A 23,925-nucleotide genomic window follows, 5' to 3' on the forward strand; every position below is an offset into this window, starting at 1 on the left:
TTTTTGAAAATAGTTTAAAACTTGAAGTCAGACTTCAAAATCATTCGAAAATTTTGACTAACTCTAAAACGTCTTAAAGCTTTATTGAAAATTAATGTGATATTTTGAATATCATATTTTTGGAAGAAAATCTTGAAATCTTAAATATTGAATTTTCAAGATTGATTGCCATCTTTTCTTTGAATATTAGGAACGGTCCTTTTTCCTTTAAAAATAATAGGGCAGATTGTTACGCTTAGGTATATAATTAATTTAGAATTAAGTATGTACAATATATCTCAATTACGTTACTAATATTGGATTAATATTTTACAATTTATATTAATTTAGAATTAATATAAATAGTTAAATCCACATTTAATTTGAGAATAAAATTTGATTTTATTTGTTGAGCATTATTTGATATCCTATGTGATAAGCATGCTATTTGATTTATGCTTATTTATTTTAACTATAGTAGTTAGAGACCGTGTTATACTATGTCTGGGTAGGCGCCCAGTATGTGTAGTCCGTGTTATACTATGTCTGGGTAGGCGGCACCCAGTAATTGTTTGAGTTTTAATATTGGATATTATATTTCACATAAATAGTATCACACTTTTCGACCACGAATTTTACGCCAAAGTGTTTACTCTAAATCCACAAGGCCTAGGCTCATTCATAGATGCATGGTTGGCATCGTGTGATGGGGTTGACTTGCTTAAATTGTCTAGTGAAGCCAAAGCGACCTAAATAGTTTAGGATGCATATTAATTGAATTAATAAACTAAGAATTGCAAAATAGTTGTTGCAATTGGCTTGGAGGCCTACATTGTAATATTATTGTAGTGATCAGCCAAAGCAGGGGCTGCGATGATATAGACTTGGATCTTGGACCACTAAAATTTATATTTTATATAAATTCGTATTTTATGTTTGGGGGGCATAATATATGTTAAAATTAGTGGGAGCTAATCAATACAATAAACTCTTGTTTGATTAGAGATACGAATGTGATCTTTATATGCTTTTCTAATTTACTTTTCATTGTATTTTTCTGTTCAGATAAAATGTCAAACTTGACTTACAAGTGTTTGATGGAAACACACAAGTTGACTGGGTCAAATTTCACGGATTGGCTCCGTTGTTTGCGCTTGGTGCTAAGGCATGACAAAATTGATTATGTCTTGGACAAACCAATTGGTGTCGTTCCTAGTAAGGAATCCTCTGAGTTTGCTACGTTTGATGCTGCTGCTCATGAGAAACATGTTGAAAATGCAAATGATGCTCGGTGCATCATGCTGTCATTCATGAGTTTGGAACTTCAAAGACAACATGAGCACATGCTTCCATATGAGATGCTTAAACACTTGGAGAGTTTGTATGCTTCACAAGCTCAAACTATGGAGTATGAGATACTCCGCGATCTCTTCAAGTGCAAGCTTCATGATGGAGGCAAGGTTTCTGAGCATGTGCTGAAAATGATTGGTTTGATTGAGAGGTTAACATCGATTGGAACGGCGCTCCCCGCAAATGTCTCAACAAACCTAATTCTGCATTCTCTTCCTAGTAGTTTTGAGAATTTCATTGTGAATTTCAACATGAACAACACGAAGGTTGGGCTGCCAGAGTTGCACAACATGCTTAAGACTTATGAGTCTTCCACTACTAAGGTAAAATCTGTGCTCATGGTGAGCTCTTCTGCGAAGTCTTCCAAAGGGAAGAATAAGTAGCAACAGAAGAAGAAAGCATCTAAGGATGTTGTTCTAAAGCCTAAGAGTGGAGGGGCTAAGAAGAAGTCAAAGTTATCAAAGGATGAGTGTCTTTTCTGTCATGAAAAGGGACACTGGAAGAGAGACTGCCCAAAATTCAAGGCACAAGGTGCAGAAAGTGGGAGCTCGGGTATGTTTGTCATTGATATAAATATGTCTATTAATAATTCACAATCTTGCATATTAGATACAGCTTGTGGCTCACACATTTGTAATAATGTGCAGGGTCTAAGTGACTGCAGGAAAGTGAGGCCTGGGGAAGTTGATTTGCGTGTTGTTGGGAATGGAGCAAGAGTTGCTGCCGAATGCGTGGGGACTTACAGATTGGATCTTCCCTCAGGACATAGACTAGAATTGTTCAATTGTTATTTCGTTCCAGTTATTTCTAAGAATATTATTTCCATTCCGATGTTAGACATTGAAGGTTTTTCCTTCCATTTTGCAAACAGCAGATGCTCGTTTTCTTTTAATGGATTGATTTATGGAAATGCCACTCTTGAAAATGGATTATATATGCTTGAATACAAATGAAATATTCTCAATGTGCAAAACAAAAGACCTAAGCTATGTAATACGAATAATGCAACTTATCTATGACATTGCAGACTTGGTCATATTAATGAGAAAAGAATAGCAAGATTGAGAAAGTTAGACTATCTCACTTCATTCGATTTAGAATCATATGGAGCTTGTGAATTTTGTCTCAAAGGAAAAATGACAAGTAAACCATTTTCTGGGAAAGGGGTGCGTGCTAAGGATTTGCTAGAGTTAATTCACACAGATGTGTGTGGACCGTTTCCAACTCAAGTAAGAGGTGGTTATTCGTACTTCATAACTTATACTGATGATTTATCAAGGTATGGATATGTGTATCTTATGAAACATAAATCTGAGGCCTTCGAGAAATTTAAAAAGTTTAAGTGTGAAGTTGAGAAACAACTTGGGAAAGGTATCAAGACACTTTGATCAGATCGAGGAGGGGAATTCTTGAGCCGAGAATTTCTTGATTACTTGAAGTCATATGGAATCCAGTCAGACTGGACACCTCCTGGTACACCTCAAATGAGTGGAGTATCTAAAAGGAGAAATCGAACATTATTAGATATGGTTCGATCCATGATGAGCTTCACCAGTCTCCATTTCTTCCTATGGGGTCATGCCTTACTAACGGCTATTTACATTCGAAATAGGGTTCCCTCTAAATCTGTCGAGAAAACACCATATGAGTTATGGTGTGGCAAGAAAGCAAGTCTTAACCATATCCGGACCTGGGGTTGTCCAGCTTTTGTTAAGAAAATAATGACTGATAAATTGGAAACTAAAAGTGAGAAATGTTATTTTGTGGGATATCCTAAAGAAACTAAAGGATATGAATTCTACTGCCCTGGAGATCACAAGGTGATAATCTCTAGGAATGTGACGTTTCTTGAAGACAATTATGTCTTAAAGGAACAAGGTCACAACATTGTAGATCTTGAAGAAATTCAAGAACCACAAGATAACACTGAGGATGAGGCGTTGTCAAATGGTTTGAACAATAACTCGGTGGGAGTTTTTGATGATCTATTGGGAAGGGAAATTACTACTAGAGGAGACCTTAGAGGGACTCTCGAAGAACATTCTCAAGACAATGAGATGCATCAAAGACAAGATGATGCAATAGTCGCATCACCTCCACCTCAAGAAAATCATAGTGATATTCCTGAATCTTCTCACATACAGAATGAACAGCCTGAACCAGAGCAAAACCAACTCAATAGGCCTAGAAGGATTCGTCGTCCACCTGAGAGACTGAATGTAATGGTTGAGAACCAAGATGATGAAGTTGATTTAGATGACGATGAGCCAAAGTCCTATACCGAGGCGGTGTCAGACACCGATCGAGAGAAGTGGCTTGAAGCCTTGATATCTGAAATGGACTCGATGTACTTCAACTTAGTCTGGGAATTAGTTGACTTGCCAGATGGGGTTTACCCTATAGGCTGCAAATGGATCTTCAAAAAGAAGAAAGATGCAGATGGCAAAGTATAAACCTACAAGGCTAGGTTAGTGGCAAAGGGTTATAGTCAACGCGAAGGCATTGACTATGATGAAACCTTTTCGCCAGTTGCTAAGATCAAGTCTATTAGGATATTACTTGCAATAGCTGCATACTACAACTTTTATATTTGGCAAATGGATGTCAAAACCGCATTTCTCAATGGAGAATTAGAAGGCGATGTCTATATGACACAGCCTGAAGGTTTTTTGCATCGAAAGAAAGGCCGAATGCAGTGTGCAAGCTAAAGAAGTCCATTTATGGACTTAAGCAAGCTTCGAGGAGTTGAAATATTTGTTTTGACAGAATAATCAAATCGTTTGGTTTTGTCAGAAGCAAAGAGGATCCATGTGTTTATAGTAAACGCGAAAATGGAAACGTTGTATACCTTATCATATATGTTGATGACATCTTGATTATGGGAAGCGATCGTTCCATGATGCAATCTGTGAAAGAGTGGTTGTCTAGATCCTTTATGATGAAGGATCCGGGTGATGCTTCCTATATCCTTGGAATTAAGATCTATCGAGATAGACCAAATAGGATGTTAGGATTATCACAATCCACTTACATAGACAAGTTGCTAAGGCGCTTCTCAATGGAGAATTCCAAGAAAGGTTTTCTTCCTATGGGACATGGCATTGTATTGTCAAAGAAGGATTGTCCTTCTAATGACAAAGAAAGAGACAACATGTAAAGAATCTCATATGCTTTGGCTATAGGATCTATTATGTATGCCATGATATCTACTAGGCCAGATGTGGCCTATGCGCTTAGCATGACAGGCAGATTTCAGCTAAATCCCGGTGAGGATCATTGGAAAACTATTAAGACTATTCTTAAGTACCTTAGAAGGACTAAAGAATATTTCTTAGTCTATGGTGGACAACCAGAGTTATCAGTTACTGGGTATACTGATGCTAGTTTCCAAACAGACCATGACGACTACAAGTCTCAGTCTGGATATGTTTTTATCCTTAATGGTGGAGTAGTGAGTTGGAATAGTTCTAAACAAGGTACAACTGCCGATTCCACCACCGAAGCCGAGTATATTGCTGCATCTGAAGCTGCCAAAGAAGCTGTTGCTTTGTTAGGGTTCGTTAAGGAACTGGGTGTCGTTCCGAGTGCCAGTAGTGCAATACTTTGTACTGTGACAACACTGGTGCTGTTGCGCAAGCAAAAGAACCTAGAGCTACGAACAGGAACAAGCATGTTCCCAGAAGATATCATCTGATCAGAGAAATAATTGAAAGAGGAGCATAAAATTAGAAAGAGTACCCACTGATGATAATTTAGTTGATCCTTTCACTAAACCGTTATGTATAGCAAAACGCAACAAGCACTTTGAGAGCTTAGGTATTGAGCATGTTGGTAGATGGCTTTGAATCAGTGGGAGTTAAAGTTTTATATGTCTTAGAAACATTTTGTATTGAGACAATATTACTTGATCACATTCAATGAAAATTTTATTTTCTATGGGTTTTGTGCACTTATTGGAATAATTGTTTAAATGTTTGTCTTTATTCTAAATATTTGTTCCCGTGAATTATGGCTGTCGTTAATGGTGTGAGACATTAATGATATAGTATAATTCTAAAATAGCCCTAACCAATGATAATCAAGAATGAGATATTGATGATATGTTATAGGTTAGCATGGGGATTGCATCACATTCTTCGAGAATGTAGTTGTTTTCACAACTATGAGATATCAGATATTCGTGATGGACCCATGGTATATTTTGGAGAGTATTGGTATACCCTACTATTAAACTGTTTTGTTAAGTGTCTACAGTTTATTAGTGCATGAAGTATGTAATAGTCCTTGGATCTGAGGTCATTACACATTTTGTTTGTTGAGTGGTGTGCTTTGATCTTGTCCAACGCTTTTCCTCCCAAAGGAGGATTGAGACACGGACATGTGTTGGGTATATCATAAGATAAATGAAAATGGTAGTTGAGCCAAGAATGAGATTCATTCTTCGATTAGAATTTCGAGAGAACACTCAAATTCTCTATATTACTTGACTACTAAGTCATTGGCCAATGCAAAGATATATTCGATTAAAGTAATTGAATATGATCGAATGGGTCATTTAATAAAGATGAGATAAAATGATTGAGCTATTTGGATGACACATGACAAATCTTAGGCTCAATCGGGTGGTTCGTGAATGAAAGGATATTACTATAAACTTTATGTAAAGACTTGTTTACCGAATTCACGTAAACGTCCTTCATATATCGAGCTACACTGCCAATGCAGTCTAGGAGTTTTGTGCAGACTTCGTTTAGATCGTTGTCGATAATGAGGGCCTAAAGGGTCATACTATATGTGTATTCTGATCCGCTCAAGGTTACAAAGTTGGAACGGCGTATTTTATCTAATGCTAGTCCAAGTGGGAGATTGAAAGGAAATGAGCCAGAATTAGATTAATATGGATTAAGTAATTATAGTTGGGCAATAATTATAATAGTCCATAAGCCCAACAATCATGAAACCCTAGTGACTCTTCATCTATATAATGGTTATTTATTCTCCATTGTGGGGCATGAGAAAAAGCGTACATTAGAGAGAAAATACGTAAAGCTTTGTAGAGAGAATTCCTAGCATTCTTCTACGGAGCAATTGTACCGGGATAGTTCCTGCTGGGGTTTGGTGCCCCTTGCACAGCGGAACACTTGTACAAAACAAATAAATCAGATACGGATCTATTTGACCGATTATGCGATTAATCAATTCACATGTTAAACAGATAATTGCATGCTAGAACGCAAATAATTCATGCTTAGAAAATATAAATCCTAAAACATGAATTCTACGGTTTAGAGTTACCGATTTGATTCTCCAAAGAATCGACGATTGCTCGCGCCTTCTCCATGTGATGATCTTCAATACTAGACCACAAATCTTCTCTCTGGTTCCCGAACTGTATCTCGATATCAGGGTGGGCTGATCTTATCAAAATACTAGGACTCGAATAAAGAAGACAGAAGAAATCCTTTTTGGAATAGGAGAGGAATTCGAAAATCTCCTCAGCTGGAGAGGTAATTTTTGAAAATTTCAAGGTATGAAATTGTGTTGATTCTGTCTCATTTATTCTCCTATTTATATTAAGTTCCTTATGGGCCCAGACAGGGATCTATGGAAGGTTTTGGATATGGGCTCCCCCAATTAGCTTTTTACTAATTAAATTGAATCCACAATTTAATACAAGCTTATATTAGAATATTACGAGCAGCCACTACAGAAGTAATATTGAACTCTCCTCATCCAAATCTGAAATTACAAGTAATCCGGGTTTTCGTTGTTTATATTATTTATTTCCCGCGCTTAAGATATAAATGTCCATTAATTAATTAATGTCTGCTATGGACTTAATTAATTAACACCTTATTAATTCCAAGAGTGGACTTAGCAAGAAACATTTATTTATTATTCATAGAGCGATAAAACTCCAACTAGCCAGTTTTCCGAATAATAAAACTTTGTTCAAGCTCCTCTTGAGGACATTATCAAACGAGACTCACCTCGCGCATGTTTCAACATAATAGCAATCCTAGCACCGCTAGATATTAATCACCACTATCCAATATATCAGGATAATTGGGTTGCGAAAAACCCGCACCATTTGATAAGTTAAAGTAGTGCATAATCAATACCGTATGCTCAATACTAACATATGTAGATTAAGAAAAAAATATTTTATCAAGACCTAGTCTTTCGGTAGATAGCATAAAGACATGTCTTGCTGTTAGATACGTTCAGTGCTATACCACACCAATGTCATCTTATTTCAGTAAGGCTCAGAAATATGCGGACTGACATTGCAACCTTTCACGATAGGTAGTCTAAGCCTATCTAGGTTGTGAAATTCTTCTTTTTCTTTTGCAAAGCATTGCATAGATCTGACCGTGTTACCTTAAAGTGGACGACGCCCACAACTGGTCTACTAAGCAAAAGACTTAGACTTTGTTTACTTCTTATACATTTAAATGTTTATAAAACATCTTATAAATGCACAAGCAAACACAATGTAATAATAATAGTGATTCTATTCGTGCGAAACTGCTCGAATGATACTGAATCGGGTTAAAAGTGGATTGTAGAGTTTTACGTATACAAGCAAGATTCTATTCGCGCGAAACTGCTCGAAACATGCTTTTCAGTATACCAAACCTAACAATCTCCCACTTATACTCAAAACATGCTTTCGAGTATACCCACTGCCAAAAACTCTCCCACTTATACTCAAAGCAGGTCTTGGTGCTAGATATATTGAACTACCATTCATTTCACTAAGTGAAAGAAAAATCTGCTTGGTTGTTCCCTGATTATATCTTTTTCACCATAATGTCTTTGCTGCGTACTTGATCTTTAATTAATTTCATTCCCATATGTGATTGCTTAGCTTAATAAACTCGTGTGTCCTTTGAGTTAACCTTCACTAGAGTGATCAAAAATAATACTCATAGACATACTCAAACTTACGATTAAAGCTACTAGGAAGATATTCCTAAGGTAAACACATATTCAGAGGATAACTTACTCGATCACTGATTAGTCGTAAAACTAAGACAGTGTAACCCCAAGGACATTACATGAATGACTGGTAAACTAGAATATAGTTACTAGTCTTTCTCAAGCACTAGGGTATATTCATTACCTCAATCAAAATCCTTTTCCATGGTTAATATGATATATACTTGCTATGCATAAGCACAACTAATATCAAACTTAGTACACATTATAACATATATGAGACAACTATCTCCGAAACTAGTCTCATAATTCTTGATCTCACTAAGCGTCAAACGACACTTGACTAGAGACAAGACAATTCCATCTTGAGAGGTATAAACCTTTTCATGGAATTTCTAATGCTTAAATGTTCCAAGCAATGTGTAGATATAGGATTCCTAAGAGAATCTCAACATTCTTTCTAGCATCTTAAAGGACTTAGATGCTAAGAATGTAATTAGTTTCTCTTAAATCATTTATCTTAAACTGGGTAGACAACCAGTTTCCTACGCCAGATGCCAATCTTAGTTGTTTCCAACTTTTGTAGATTTCATCATCGTAGAGTACCATTAATACCATATGTAATGCACTTTCAACTTCTTTGTGCTTACAGCACTGCTATGGGCAAAAGTCAAATTCCAAATATTTGACAATTTTGACAAAACACATATACTCTGATTTAGATGCTTGCCTAAGACCACGAAGGTCTATATTAGCTTCCAATCATGCGTTTCTTGCCCTTAATTACATATCCTATTAAAATGTTCTAGTAGATGATTTCCTCAAGACTTCTATTTATAGAAGGCTGTCTTGACAATCATAATACATACATTCTAATTTATGTAAGTTCTAATAGACAATATGATCGAATAAATCCTGGCACAACGATAGCGAGAAGATAATTCTCTTTGGGCATAACCCATTGTCACTGTCTAGCCATTTGAGATCCATATTTACACTTGCAAAGATACTTGCTCCCACTGACTGGCACAGCCTATAGGTAGTATTGCAAGTCTTGTAAAACATGTTGTCTATCTTAGATTGTAATATGGAATCTATCACCTGTTCAAAGATGATTATCCAAATTAACCAATACTACATTGTAGTTAAAGGGATTATGTTCAAGTTAATCTAAGACCGAGTCTTTCGACACTCTTAGACCCAAGAACTTGTTGTGTTCCAGTGGAACGCTCCCACTACGATATGGTTCTTACAATCTTAGGTACTGAAGTTGATTTTATTAGTGCAAAAGTTTCTAATAGTATGACTTCTTGGTAATGTGGAAAATCCGATATCTCTCTCTTTATTTTGAGAATTATCACGTTGTTAGGCTTGTAGTCCATTTCTTAATCTTCATACAAGAATTATATCTTTGAAGATTACAGAACTTATAACCTTACATCATTTGGGACAAACCTTAAAACATGCCTCAGTACTCAACTCCAATTTCTTGGACACCTCTCCAACATGTGTTGGAACAACATTACACCTTGAGATGTGCTAGACTAGAGACGCTCTAGTCCACAACTCGTGTTTTTGTAGAAGGTACTGATGTTGGTAGTTTCTTTAATGTTTATCCCATCAATGATAAGATTTTAATGAGTACAACTCATCACTTAATCAAACTTGTCTTAGAAAGACTTCGATTCCTTCTTACATAACTATCTCATTCATTAGATGAATGCTTGGATTCGTTAATGGAGATTGGACTCCCACTACTGATCATAACCCTTTGCTCGTCTCCTTATGGTGTAAACCATTTAGACTTGCTAGTCTCTCTATGTTGCACTTCTATAAGTATTATGAATCAAACGATTCTAACTCATAGTGCATCAAACAGACATTCTTGACTTTCAAGCTATTTAACAAACAAATTGTTAAAATCTTAATAGTCTAGATCAGTTCGAACAATTGCTAAGTATTTTCTTGGCCTTAAGAACTAAGAGCCATAAATACTTTATCATTCATCGTGTAAGAAGTTGATGTGTTGTTTTAATACTCAATCTTGTTGCATTTATATTGTTTCAATACTATGATGCCTCAAGTATCAACCATAAAACAATAGTTGAGCATTAATAGCTCCCACTGCAACAAAAACCTAACTGGATCAAGATCTCTTACTTAGAAGTTGCATTGTCATGTAAGTCATTGTCCTTCTATAATATAGGTCAATCCAACTCACAAAGCATCTTTTCTCGCTTTCAAACAAACTTTGATGACAATTCAGGCTCTCCCATTTCCATATCTAGTCTTTTGTTGAAATGAACTAGGACTTAAGAAAAATGCAGCCTTTATGAATTTGTCATCTATCATATTACTTTCCTCTAACAGTAATATAACGACTATTATTCTAAAGATTTTCAACTATTTAGTTAAACCTTCTTGTAGTCATTTCTTATTACTTTAGGCGATGACTTGTGTCAGAAACTATTTGAGTGATCAAAACATCCTCAAAACATTCTGTCACTCTAGGATATTCCAATTGAATCATCTTGACAGATTCTATTGATATCCATCTTTCATTGTCATTAACCAAGACTTGTCGAGCTACTTAAAGGAAAATAGCTTGACCTTATTCCTCAAAAAGCTTGTCAAGTACATGCATAATGCATTCTCGAACATTCTTCGTGGAATTATGTCGAGGAAATGGAAGACATGAATCATTGAGTATAAACTCCAAGCTTTCAACGATGAGAATCTTATCCACTTTCGTTTCCGGTCTACATAATTTAGGCATTCGAGTTTACTTTCTTTAAGGATCGCAGACAAATATTAAATGACATAATGAGGATTTGGCAAATAAACTTATTATCACATACTCATGCTCAATACATAATCACAAATAACCACAAAACAATTATGTATCTTACAACAGCAAAATTAATAAATTGTATCCTCCTCTGGAGGTTAATACGCATTAAAATTTTGACAATTTTTACTGGTCACAACACCGACACATCAATTGCTTCCTCCTCTGGAGGTTGATACGCCTAATGCTGCCTAAGCACGACCATCAGATTTAGCATTACAGAATTTTATTTCTACAACACACTCCCATAACAATGTTCATGTGCTGATAACAAAACCAAGCTATCTCATAAATTCTGATTGAACCCTGAAACTCGGAGTTCCTTAGGATTATTGTCCCCACTCTGCAGGTGGCAATAATATTGGGAACCACTTTCTAGTTCATTCTATTTATTATGTGAGAAGTCCGCCCTTATGAACTTACTGTTTTCGTAGGATTATTGTCCCTACTCTGTAGGTGGCGATAATATTAGAATATCAGCTTCACAAAATTTGACAGTCCAATCGATGGAGACCGTATACAACACACTTGTTGTAATCATCACTTAGATATTTTTATATGATTTTTGCATAATTATCACATAAGAAGATAAAGCAGATAATCCACTTAAAATAGATAAACACCAAATAAACAGATAAATCCATTTAATGCATGGCATTTAAACACACAGGATAATTATCGAAAATTAATTAATCTAGTCAAGGGAGAATCAATTAAATAATTAAGTTTTATATTGGATCATAATTATCCAATTACTGATATGATTTATCAAGATAGAGTTAACTATCTAAATCCATTTAGGATTATTCAAGATTTTATTTCGATAAAATCAAATCCTACAATTCAAGATAACATTGATCTATGATTATCATTATTTAAATCGTACTAGGATATTACTAGATAGAAACAATTCCATCATAATCCGTTAGATAAAAATAAAATCTTATCAACCAAGATTTATATCAATCTCAATTCTATTTAGAATAGACATCATGGATATATCAAAGATTACTTAGGATTTCTTAGATAAATAAATTCATCTAAATCCAATTAAATAAGGATTTTCTTATATATCATCTTTATCCTTATCTATCTAGGACATAAATCCAAAAGATAAGGATAACTTGGATTAATACTTATTTTAATCCATCTAGGATTTGTCTTAATAAAATTAAATCTATTCAAATCCATAGGATAAAAATAAATCAATATTAATATTAATCCTAATCCATCTAGGATTTAACTTGGAGTAAATCCATATAAATCCATAGAATTAAATAATATTATATTAGAATTATTCAAATCTATCCAAGATTTATCTAGGAATAAATCCATGTAAATCTATATGATAAGAATAAAATATTATATTATCACTACCCAAATCCATCTAGAATTTATCTATGAATAAATTCATATAAACTCATAGGATAAGAATAAAATAATATTATCATTATCTAAATCCAACTAGGATTTGTCTATGAATAAATCCATATAAATCCATAGGATATAGATAAAAATTAGATTGTCATTATCCAAATTTAACTAGGATTCATCTAGGAATTAAATCCCTACAAATCCATAAGGATAAAATCTATAATTAATCCATGATTTAATACAAAATCAAATCATATATAATATATAAAATCCAAAAGATATATTCAAATCTAATTTAAAAATTTAATCTTGAATTATCTCCAAAATTAATTCTAAGGGTTAGGAAACCCTAATTCAATTTTGGAAAGCGAAGTCACGAGAACGAGGCAATGCGACGTCGCGCGGGTTCCACCCGCACGAGCGTCGCGCATAGGGTAAACCCTAATTCAGCGCCGCTGCACTCCCACTGAGCCCGCAGCCGCTGCTGCTCGTCTCTGGCAGCCCGTGCTACCCGCCGGCGCTGATGCGTCGACGTCGCTCCGCCGCTGCTGTCACGTCTCCGGCGTCAGCGGTGCTGCTGCCTCGCGAAACCACCGTTGATGCTGCTGCTGCGACATCTCCGACGTCGCTGCCGCTGTGTCGCAGCTGCTCCGGTGTTGCTGTTCGCTGTTGCGACGCCTCTGGCGCTGCTGCTGCGGCGTCGCTTGTGCGACGTCGTCTCTGCAGCCGCCGGCGCTGCACCCCAGAGTTGTCGGACAGCCACTAAACGTCTCGATGGCAGATCGCCGCTGCTATCAGTGCAGCTGCGTCGCTGCTTGATCGCTGCCTGATTACCGCCTGCTGTCCGTGCCTTATCTGCAGCCCGAGCGCCGCTGCGACATCGTCGCTACTGCGGCGTCGTCGTCTCTGCAGCCACCGGCGCTGCTGCACGGAACAGCGCAGCTCTTGCTTCCGGCGTTGCTGCTGCACCGATGTTTCCATGCTGCTGTTACAGCCGCCTACGCGGTGCAACTCCTAACCCGAATGATTCACGAAGCGGTGATACAAACGAATTTAGTTCTTGCGGCAATCAAGTTAATTACAACAGGTAATTATTTGTATGTGATATGTATTCGCTGAATCAATTTGAACAAGGAATTCAATTCCTAAAATATGCAGCGCACTAAATCATTAAAAGGTGCTGCCGCTGATACATCACGGCTTTTCGATTCTTCGTTCATACGTTATATTAATTCATTCAAAAATTAACAATCACGCAACGAAGAAAAACATGCATTCAAGCAATTCACATAACATGAAATTAATCCACATAATCAGAGCTAAAAATTGGCTCTGATACCAATTGCTGGGGTTTGGTGCCCCTTGCACAGCGGAAGACTTGTACAAAACAAATAAATCAGATACGGATCTATTTGACCGATTATGTGATTAATCAATTCATATGTTAAACAGATAATTGCATGCTAGAACGCAAATAATTCATGCTTAGAAAATATAAATCCTAAAACATGAATTCTACGGTTTAGAGTTACCGATTTGATTCTCCAAAGAATCGATGATTGCTCGCGCCTTCTCCACGTGATGATCTTCAATACTAGACCACAAATCTTCTCTCTGGTTCCCGAACTGTATCTCGATATCAGGGTGGATTGATCTTATCAAAATACTAGGACTCGAATAAAGAAGACAGAAGAAATCCTTTTTGGAATAGGAGAGGAATTCGAAAATCTCCTCAGCTGGAGAGGTAATTTTCGAAAATTTCAAGGTATGAAATTGTGTTGATTCTGTCTCCTTTATTCTCCTATTTATATTAAGTTCCTTATGGGCCCAGACAGGAATCTATGGAAGGTTTTGGATATGGGCTCCCCCAATTAGCTTTTTACTAATTAAATTGAACCCACAATTTAATACAAGCTTATATTGGAATATTACGAGCAGTCACTACAGAAGTAATATTGAACTCTCCCCATCCAAATCCGAAATTACAAGTAATCCGGGTTTCCGTTGTTTATATTATTTATTTCCCGCGCCTTAAGATATAAATGTCCATTAATTAATTAATGTCTGCTATGGACTTAATTAATTAACATCTTATTAATTCCAAGAGTGGACTTAGCAAGAAACATTTATTTATTATTTATAGAGCGATAAAACTCCAACTGGCCAGTTTTCCGAATAATAAAACTTTGTTCAAGCTCCTCTTGAGGACATTATCAAACGAGACTCACCTCGCGCACGTTTCAACATAATAGAAATCCTAGCACCGCTAGATATTAATCACCACTACCCAATATATCAGGATAATTGGGTTGTGAAAAACCCGCACCATTTGATAAGTTAAAGTAGTGCATAATCAATACCGTATGCTCAATACTAACATATGTAGATTAAGAAAAAAATATTTTATCAAGACCTAGTCTTTCAGTAGATAGCATAAAGACACGTCTTGCTGTTAGATCCGTTCAGTGCTATACCACACCAATGTCATCTTATTTCAGTAAGGCTCAGAAATATGCGGACTGACATTGCAACCTTTCACGATAGGTAGTCTAAGCCTATCTAGGTTGTGAAATTCTTCTTTTTCTTTTGCAAAGCATTGCATAGATCTGACCGTGTTACCTGAAAGTGGACGACGCCCACAACCGGTCTACTAAGCAAAAGACTTAGACTTTGTTTACTTCTTATATATTTAAATGTTTATAAAACATCTTATAAATGCACAAGCAAACACAATGTAATAATACTAGTGATTCTATTAGTGCGAAACTACTCGAATGATACTGAATCGGGTTAAAAGTGGATTGTAGAGTTTTACGTATACAAGCAAGATTCTATTCGCGCGAAACTGCTCGAAACATGCTTTTCAGTATACCAAACCTAACAGTTCCTGCATCGGATTGGATTGTACGTGGACCTCGATAGTAGTGGATTCAACTTGCAGGATTCAATCGAAGAAGAAAACAACACAACAAGTAAGATTTAATTCCGTTGTGTTTTACATGCTCAAGTTGCAATATGATTATGAATCTAGATCTGTATTCTTGTATGCAATTTCCGCTGCGCTCATTAGATGAATACAAGAAAACCTAACATCGTTAGCATACCTTGATCCGGGAAATTGTAAGCTCTCTTGGTCTCATTCTCTCTCGTGTCCACGATATAATGTCTCAGAGTTCTTTATTTCAGTACGTTGACGATAAAAAATCTCTTTTATTTTTTTCTTTAGTACAGTGTTAAGTTTGTCATAGTCTGGCGATCTCGTAGCTTTCAGAAATGACTAATTATAGCATAATTTTGCTTAGCAGATAATCTCTCAAGTGAAAACGAAATAACTGTAGCGACTTGACACTAAACTCAGCATCCTTCATCCTCAAGGTAAACTTATTCAATTCTTAATGTTTTAAAAATAGAGTAAATTGCTGAATTTTTTTTTTTACAGTTTGGTTAAACTATGGCTCTCATACAACTTTAAAAATCATAAAGTTTGAGACGAAATACTTTGGTGATACTAAATCTGATATGACAACTTGTTAATCAAATGTGAACATAGTCTCTGATAACTTAAAGAATATCATCTAGCCCGAAACCCGAGCTTTTAGGGTTAGGGTCGAACTTTTATAATCCGAGATACAATATTTCTTTACAAACAATGAGAGTTTTAGTTGAACAATGGTACAATTAAATAGTCATTATACCCATCAAATGGAATTTCTTGATGACGTTAGTTAGTAGTTGAGTCTTATTCTCTAAACTTGGTTTTGGAGATTAATGTTTTCCTCTTGAATTGGAGAAAATTGAAAAGGAAATTGCAAAAAGTTGTAGTGGGAGGTATTTTGAAAAATATAAAACACACACAAGAATGTTGAGAATCAATAAGTAACATAATTTCAGTAGTAAAGACAACAATAAGCAATGCAATTGTTGAAAATGAGCTACTATAATATTTTAATCTACTTAAAGTCAATAAGAGCCTTGGAGTCCCATGAAACCCCCAACTATTTCAGGATTTAAAATATATATATTCATTATATTTATATATGCACTCATGAGCTCAAGTGGTTAGCTACTAGGCTTAGCAATTTCATTGCCTAAGTTTGATTCCCATCAAGCTCCTTTGGCTTTTGTATTTCAATTTGTCTTTTGGCTATTTTTTGTGATGTTTGTTACTACTTTTATTGCTATTATGCAAAAAAAAAGTTTATGTTTTGTACTTTATATGACTAATTTATCTAAAAAATCATTCATAATTAATAATCTATCAATATGCCACGTGGCTCTGTTTTTGGCGGGAAACATCATAAAATTTTGGCAACACTTTGACTTAAAATTTGTGATCTTATTGTAAAGTCCAGTTGATTAAGAACTTATATCAGTTTTCTTTGTACGTATCGAGAATTGTGTGGGGTAGGGTGCAACCTATGTGTTTTATACTTGCATAGGCTTTTGTAAGAAAATACTATTATATATATATATATATATATATATATATATATATTATTCTTCCAGAATATCTTCTCAACTCTTCCCAATGCAATTAATCCCTGAAAAAATATTAATAGTATGTTAGTACTCATACTTAAAACCTATACTGTATACATTTGAAATTATGAATGAAATTGTACCTATGATATCAGAGAGGCGGGGAATAAAATCAGAATTTTAGAAAATGAAAAATGAGAATAAAATCAGAATTTTAGAACATGAAACATGAGACAGAGAGAGAGAGGCCGAGAGATATTAAATGTACAAAAAATTTTCATGCAAAGCATTATCTATTTCCAATGCAATTTATCCTTGAACAAAGTTAAATAATATGTTAGTATTCATATTTAAAACCTATATTTAGGATTATCAAAAAAGCAGCATCAGAGAAATCCAGAGAGATAATATAATCACAATTTTAGAACACGAAAAAAAAGAGAAAGAAAGAGAGAATGAAATTAAAATTTTAGAAAATGAAAAATGAGAGAGAGAGAGAGAGAGAGAGAGTGGGACAGAATATAATTTATAAATCTGTTGTATACAGATACCATACTAAATGAAATACCTATCAAGTAGTATATATATTTTAAAAACTAAGCATTGAATTCGTTTGTGTAAAGAAAATTGGAGACATAATACATCCTATTAAATAAATAGATGATAGGATTTGCAAAGCATTCTAGAATTAATATTGCAAAGAGGAGTAATTGTATTTGAAATCTGACAATAATAATCTCTAATACCTCATCAACATTAAGTTCATGTAAGTTAGATATGACTATGTTGTCAAATATAGGTATAGACATAGCTTGAAAAGAAAGAATTACATACCTTTTTTTAATATGGTGATGTCTTGATGCAGTAGAGTAGGTATTGTAGCCGCCCATGCTTGCAATGTTATCTTCTGTCTATAATGATTGTAGAGTGAAGAGAGAGAGGCCGCTTTTCTTTTCCTTCTCTTTCATTTTCTGAAGAGTTGAGAGTGAGAGGCGGCTATTATATTTTTAGGGTTAGTTTTATTTTTTAAAACTCAATAAGTCACATATATATAACACAAGTGAAGTTAATAATTGCTGAAATGAATTGGGCCTTAAATGACCTTTTATGGTTGCAAACTTATGAAATTAAATAGGCCAAATTTATGAGACATGAATATGTAATATTTAACTTATGTTCATATTAATATTATTTTTATATTTGTATTAATATTAATTAATATGAATATGAATATGAATATAAGTGTAAAAAGATTTTCTATTAATATTTGGCATGCAAGTTGTTAAAGTATTTTAAGTCTAAATATTATTATCAGATATTTTTTATAAATAGAAAATAGTTGTTATGTGGAAGGTCTCACATGATTATGTTTTTTTGGGGAACATGCACAATTTTCCAATAAGCATGCTGAAGAGGACTCACACTATAAATACCCTACCCCTCACTCCTCCAGTCACTCTCACTAAACTCTCTCAACCATAATCATTCAGCAGAGTCATCATCAGAAAATAGTTCAGAATCTTTTTTCTTCTTAATTCATCTATTCTCACTTAAAATCACTACTCATTTATTGTTTATCTATTCTTCTATGAATCTGCAGTCTTTATTCTTAATGTATTTCTCAGTTTCTGCTATTTCTGCTTTATCACTATTTTTTTTTTCTGTTTTAATTTCATATTATGCCTTAATGTTACTTATGTTTTTATAAGTTTCCATAACTACTTAGCATAACACTATGAAGGTAGTTTTCTAACCTGTATTTGTCATTGCCGTGATGCAGCTCATCTGTGAAATCTTGAGTGCTATCTTTCATTCATATTTTGGATCAAGAAGTTCCTGCAACTAATGAATGAAATTATTTGTTCCTGTTTCTGAACTTAATACAGAGTCTTATTCAATTTAAGTGATTTGTCGATTCTCATAAAAAGGTACTGACCTCATTTTACAATTTCTGTTCAATGATTTGCCTTTTTTGTCACTTCTATTTGCAATCTATTGGGATCATTTCCTGCGCAAAATAGGCTGTTAGTTTAAATACTGCATACATTCTTTAAATTAGTCACTGATTTATGAATATTTCTTTTCAATAGCAGAAAGCACTGTATCTCAAACAATGACACCATTCATTAGTTGCAGGACAATCTTATACCTAAAGTTACAACTCTACCATCAAGGTCCGTTGCATCTGTGTTTAAGAATACAATTGTGGAGACGACAATGATAGCACTTCGGAAGTAGTATTCCATGATAGCTGGTATGTTTACCAAAACAGAATACATGAAATATAGAAAGTTTTATATAATATATATGTTTCTATTTACTAATTTTTTGTTTATAGGGCACCAGAATTCAAACTTCTCTTCCAAAGAATGCATGCAAGAAATTGGTTCTCAAATATAGGGTCATAGATATTCCAAGCATGCATCATTGTATTCAAAAGCACATGAATCAGGCAAAGTAATTATTTGTTTTCAGAATTTGCTTATGCTTTCTACAAACGACTATATTGACACCACATGAATCATGCAAAGTAAAATATTTGTTTTCTGAATTTGCTTATGCTTTCTACAAATAGCCATATTGACACCAAAATGACAACATTATCACTGTTATTATTGATAGATTCTGATTTTGTGCACCTGAAAAGAATAAAGAGAAGTATTCAAATAATTTGTGCTTTTCTGAAAGATCTGTAGTGTAGTTTAGTATATCTAACATGTGATCTTTTTCCTTCTGATCTACATTCTTTTTTTCTTGGTCCTCACCTTTTTCCAATTCATTGAATCATCTTTGCTAGGGACAACATCCTTAGAAACAAAGCTACTAATCATCCATATAGACTCATTATGAATTACAGGACTGAGATGTATGAAGTTAGAGACAATGATTTTCCAGCCATGGTGTTTTTATTTAAACCATTTGGTGATATAGCAAGCAATGAGAATGAAGAATAGTGATCCTTTTATGGTACAAAGTCTTTTGATATATTTTGTGTTGCAGACCTTATTTTTAAATCTTTTGAGAAGATTAAGAAGAAGACGAAGAAAGTGAATGTGATTGAAGATGATGATGGGGCTTCTGTCAGCTACACTCAGGATTTGTCTGGAGGTGATTAGATTTGGAAAATCTTAAGAGTTTATCTGTTTTTTATTTCTTGCTTAAGTTTTTGAACTTTTCTGAACTTTCATCTTAGTTTTTTGGAGGTTTAATAGATGGACTATGTTACATCAGTTAGCAGTTCTGGATTTTGATTTTTGTCATTAACTATTTTGGTATTGGTAAACACTTCTAAGCTGAATTTTATTTGTAATGATGGTTGACGGATTTTTTTTTATTGAAGTATTTATTAGGGTTCAGTTTTATCTGTTTTATGTATCTTTCCTTTGGTTTTCTATCATTTAGCAGAATCGTGTTCGGACATACTTAAATCCTAAGTAAGATAAAAATTCATGCCTTCCAATTAGTAAGTATGGTATAAGGTTTACTGATTCTATTTTTTTGCTACTCTTCTGCATTGTTTCTTTTTAATCTTTTCTACTGGATTTTTCTAACTCAAATTAGATCAGATCACTATCTATGTTTCTGTTTTACAACTCAAGCCAGTATTTTAGTCATTTCTTAAAACTGAATTAGCTGCTATCTCTTCTTATAGTTATTTAAATAGACATCTGTATTCATTAACTCTACTTGATGATATATAGATATAAAGTTATACAACATTACAAATAAACATCCATTGATACCAAATACTTCAGAGAAATTATGTAAAGCATATCATGATATTAACTTAAACTGCCATAGTTTGAAAATCAGAAGTTATTTGAGGCAAATCTACTTATATGGATCCTCAATTCTTAATCATGATCCAATACTCTCACTTTACATGCAGCTTGAGTAGTATTCATTTACAAATTTAAGTATTTCTTTGGAAGGCAAGAATACACACCTTGGTTCCTTAAATCAAATCAAATATATGAGTCTTTTCCATAGTCATCTTCTACATATATTCCAACAGATATTCTCTTCCATTATATATGTATCTAAGCCTCTTGAGTAACTATGAGATAAAGCTAAGAATTTCTTTTTCAACAGATATACATATTTTTAAATGTGTTGTTGCTCTAATTATACTACATTTTAGATCTGAAACTAACAGTCAATGCACATTTCCATAGAAGTACCTAAATTTTCCTATCATTCTCAGAAACAGATCATTGTCTATTTATCCCAATATTCAAATTCTGCAATTTTCTTTTTAACCCTAATATTTTGGCAATTGAAAGATCATGTTGGAATATGTGTTGCTTTTTAAGTAAATACCTTTTTAAGAACACCTTTTTTTTTTTTGCTAAACTCTTCTGTACTATTTTGTTATAGACTTTTTTACTGGATGTTTCTAACTCAGATTAGATCAGATCACAAACTATGTTTCTTTTTTACAAGTCAAGCAATTATTTTAGTAATCTTTTAAAACTGATTTTAGTTGCTATCTCTTCATATTTTTTCTATCTCATATGAAGGTGTATCAACTGATGCTTCAGGTGAGTATTATACCTCTGATTGGCTTGATGAACTGACTGCTACTTCGTTTTTTCCTTCTTCTTCTTCTTGCATATTTCATTGTCTTTCAGTTTTTTTCCTGTCATTAAACAAGTGTAAGTATTTTTTTTTAATTAAAAAGCATAATAGTTTAATCCCCATTAACTTTCTATACACATTCTGAAATTCACTAAAATTTTCATTTATGCAATGATTTTGCTAAATAGTAAACCTAATAGTGTTATAAAATTTTTTGTCAATAGTCACAAAGTTGGTAAACTTGAATAGAGTCTATCAACTATATTTCCGAATGCAATTGAGAAAAATATTCCATAAATGAACTTTGTGTGATGACACTTATCTCATCAGTTAGTTTTTCCAAATATTTGTGGTCTTTTTTTCCAAATTTTCGATCTATTTGTTGAATCCACTTCTTCTCCGATTCTGGAAAAAAAGACAATGAAAAAAGTCAGAATAGTCGAAATTTTCTTGGAATATACCTGTAATCAAAACCGAATTTGGTCTGATTTAGAAGCATATATATGGCCTTTTGTTGTGGTTTACCGATTTTACGCCAGTCTCTGTCGTCTAGGTTGAAGGTACGACGAAGGCATCGGTAAGCAGTCGAAGAAGAAAATGAATTTGAGGTTTTTTAGTGTCAAATTTCTAGGGTTTGAGATTGTTTTGTTAGGATTTTAGTTGCAAATCTGGAGAGGAATCGTAGTTCGGAGTTGTAAAGGTGTAGTGTTGTCCTCCGCGCCGGCGATTAAACGAAGCATCTGATTTTCCGGCGGAGGAGATGAGTGTGTAGTTAGGGTTTCTCGAACGGCGCCGACAAGGAATAAGGAGAAAATGGCTTACATATGATGTATAAATTATGGTTTTGTTTCTTAATTTACAGCTAATCTGTTGTGTAAGTTTGGAATTATAATTTGGGCCTGCATTATTTAGATGTATTGGCCAATTTAATGAATCGGATTCGGCTTATAGAGTCTTTTTTTGGCTATGTGTTTTTATGTGTTGGGCCATTTAATTATGTATTAGTATTTATAATTATTATATAATAATTTTATTAAATATTTATATATAAAAGAGAAAAAAAAAATTTCATTATATTTGGTTAATTTTTTTAATTTAATAGTTTATATATTAATTATAAAGTTTGCTGTATTTATTTTATTCATAATAGCATCTAATAGGTATATCATGTACAATGTTATTAAAATTATGGATGAATTTTATTTTTAATAAATATGAATTTTATTTATAACATTTTTGTTTTGTTTTGGAATCACATGATTATATTTGTATTTAGTTTTAGTTGAACTGTTCTATTTGCATTAGTTGAGCACTTGTATGAAATGTTCAATCTTGATAACAATAGTTTGGTTTTATTTTCCCAAATATAGTAGAAACTATTAATTATATCGCTTGAAAGAAATATAGTAGAGACTATTAATTATATTCATTTTCCCAACTATTTGTTACCACCTTCACTATTCACGAGACAAAGGATTTAAAAAAATTAAGAAAATATATTTAAAAAAAATAAAATTATGAATTATTTTTTTGTTACTTTTATTCTACTAATATTCTTTTTTTAAGGCTTTCTTGGTGGATTTGTTGAGAATCCATTTATTATTAACGATGTTGTTCGTGATGAACTTGATACATCTAATACGGAAGGGAACACTATTGTTTCTTCATCTTTGTTTCAATCTGAAGGTATTTTTCTATCTTTATTGAGATTGAATTATATCAATTTTATCATTTTTTATAACTTTTATTACTTGTTTTAGATTTTTTATAAAACATTAGTTTCTATTTGACTGAATGAAATTAAATAATTTTTTTATATGTAGATTATTGGGATATCGGTGATGCTTTGTTCTCTTGTTCGCATTATGGTGCGCTATTTTGGTATGAAGAGCGTCTTGGCAAACTGAATAAACCTAAGAGTCCGAGATATTCCCTTTGTTGTATGAGTGAGAATATTGAGATTCCTTTTATGATAACACCTCCTGAAGTTTTGTTGCGTTTGTACTTTTTTCTCTAATGATGCCAAAAGTGTTCACTTCTTGAAAAATATTCGTTCATATAATTTTATGATCTGTTTTACTTCGTTGGGAGGTAAAATTGATAATAGTATGAACACCGGTCGTTCGCCTCCTGTTTTTTGTCTATATGGTCAAAATTACCACTTGATTGGTAGTTTTCTACCGCAGCATGTTGCACTTCCCAAGTTTGTGTAATTTTAATTAAGATTTTTTTGTTTAAGCTATAACATAAATCACAGATTCATAGTTCCTCCACGTTAACAAACTTCAGGTAAACTTATGCGCTATTAAGATTATCTAGATATTAAACATTCGACCCAAACCAAACCAAAATCACCAAATTTAGAAAAATATGAA

The 23,925-nt window shown here is 33.8% G+C and overlaps 1 long non-coding RNA gene and 1 pseudogene across 1 annotated transcript; one reads left to right on the top strand and one right to left on the bottom strand.

Moving 5' to 3' along the window:
• The first annotated feature begins 4,207 nt into the window (after positions 1-4,207).
• LOC148923224 (secreted RxLR effector protein 161 pseudogene) lies at positions 4,208-5,023 on the top strand (annotated as a pseudogene).
• Positions 5,024-16,831: 11,808 nt separating this feature from the next.
• LOC125203900 (uncharacterized) lies at positions 16,832-21,926 on the bottom strand. The gene is made up of 5 exons (XR_007173462.2): positions 21,527-21,926; positions 18,909-18,980; positions 18,727-18,814; positions 17,807-17,943; positions 16,832-17,034 (listed from the first exon to the last, which is right to left on the bottom strand). It is a non-coding gene; the product is annotated as an uncharacterized LOC125203900 (long non-coding RNA).
• Positions 21,927-23,925: the final 1,999 nt, after the last annotated feature.

Source organism: Salvia hispanica, chromosome 6 (assembly GCF_029641045.1).
Source record: "Salvia hispanica isolate PSC_SH4W2 chromosome 6, Shi_PSC_v1, whole genome shotgun sequence".
In the NCBI taxonomy this organism is placed as follows: domain Eukaryota; kingdom Viridiplantae; phylum Streptophyta; class Magnoliopsida; order Lamiales; family Lamiaceae; genus Salvia; species Salvia hispanica.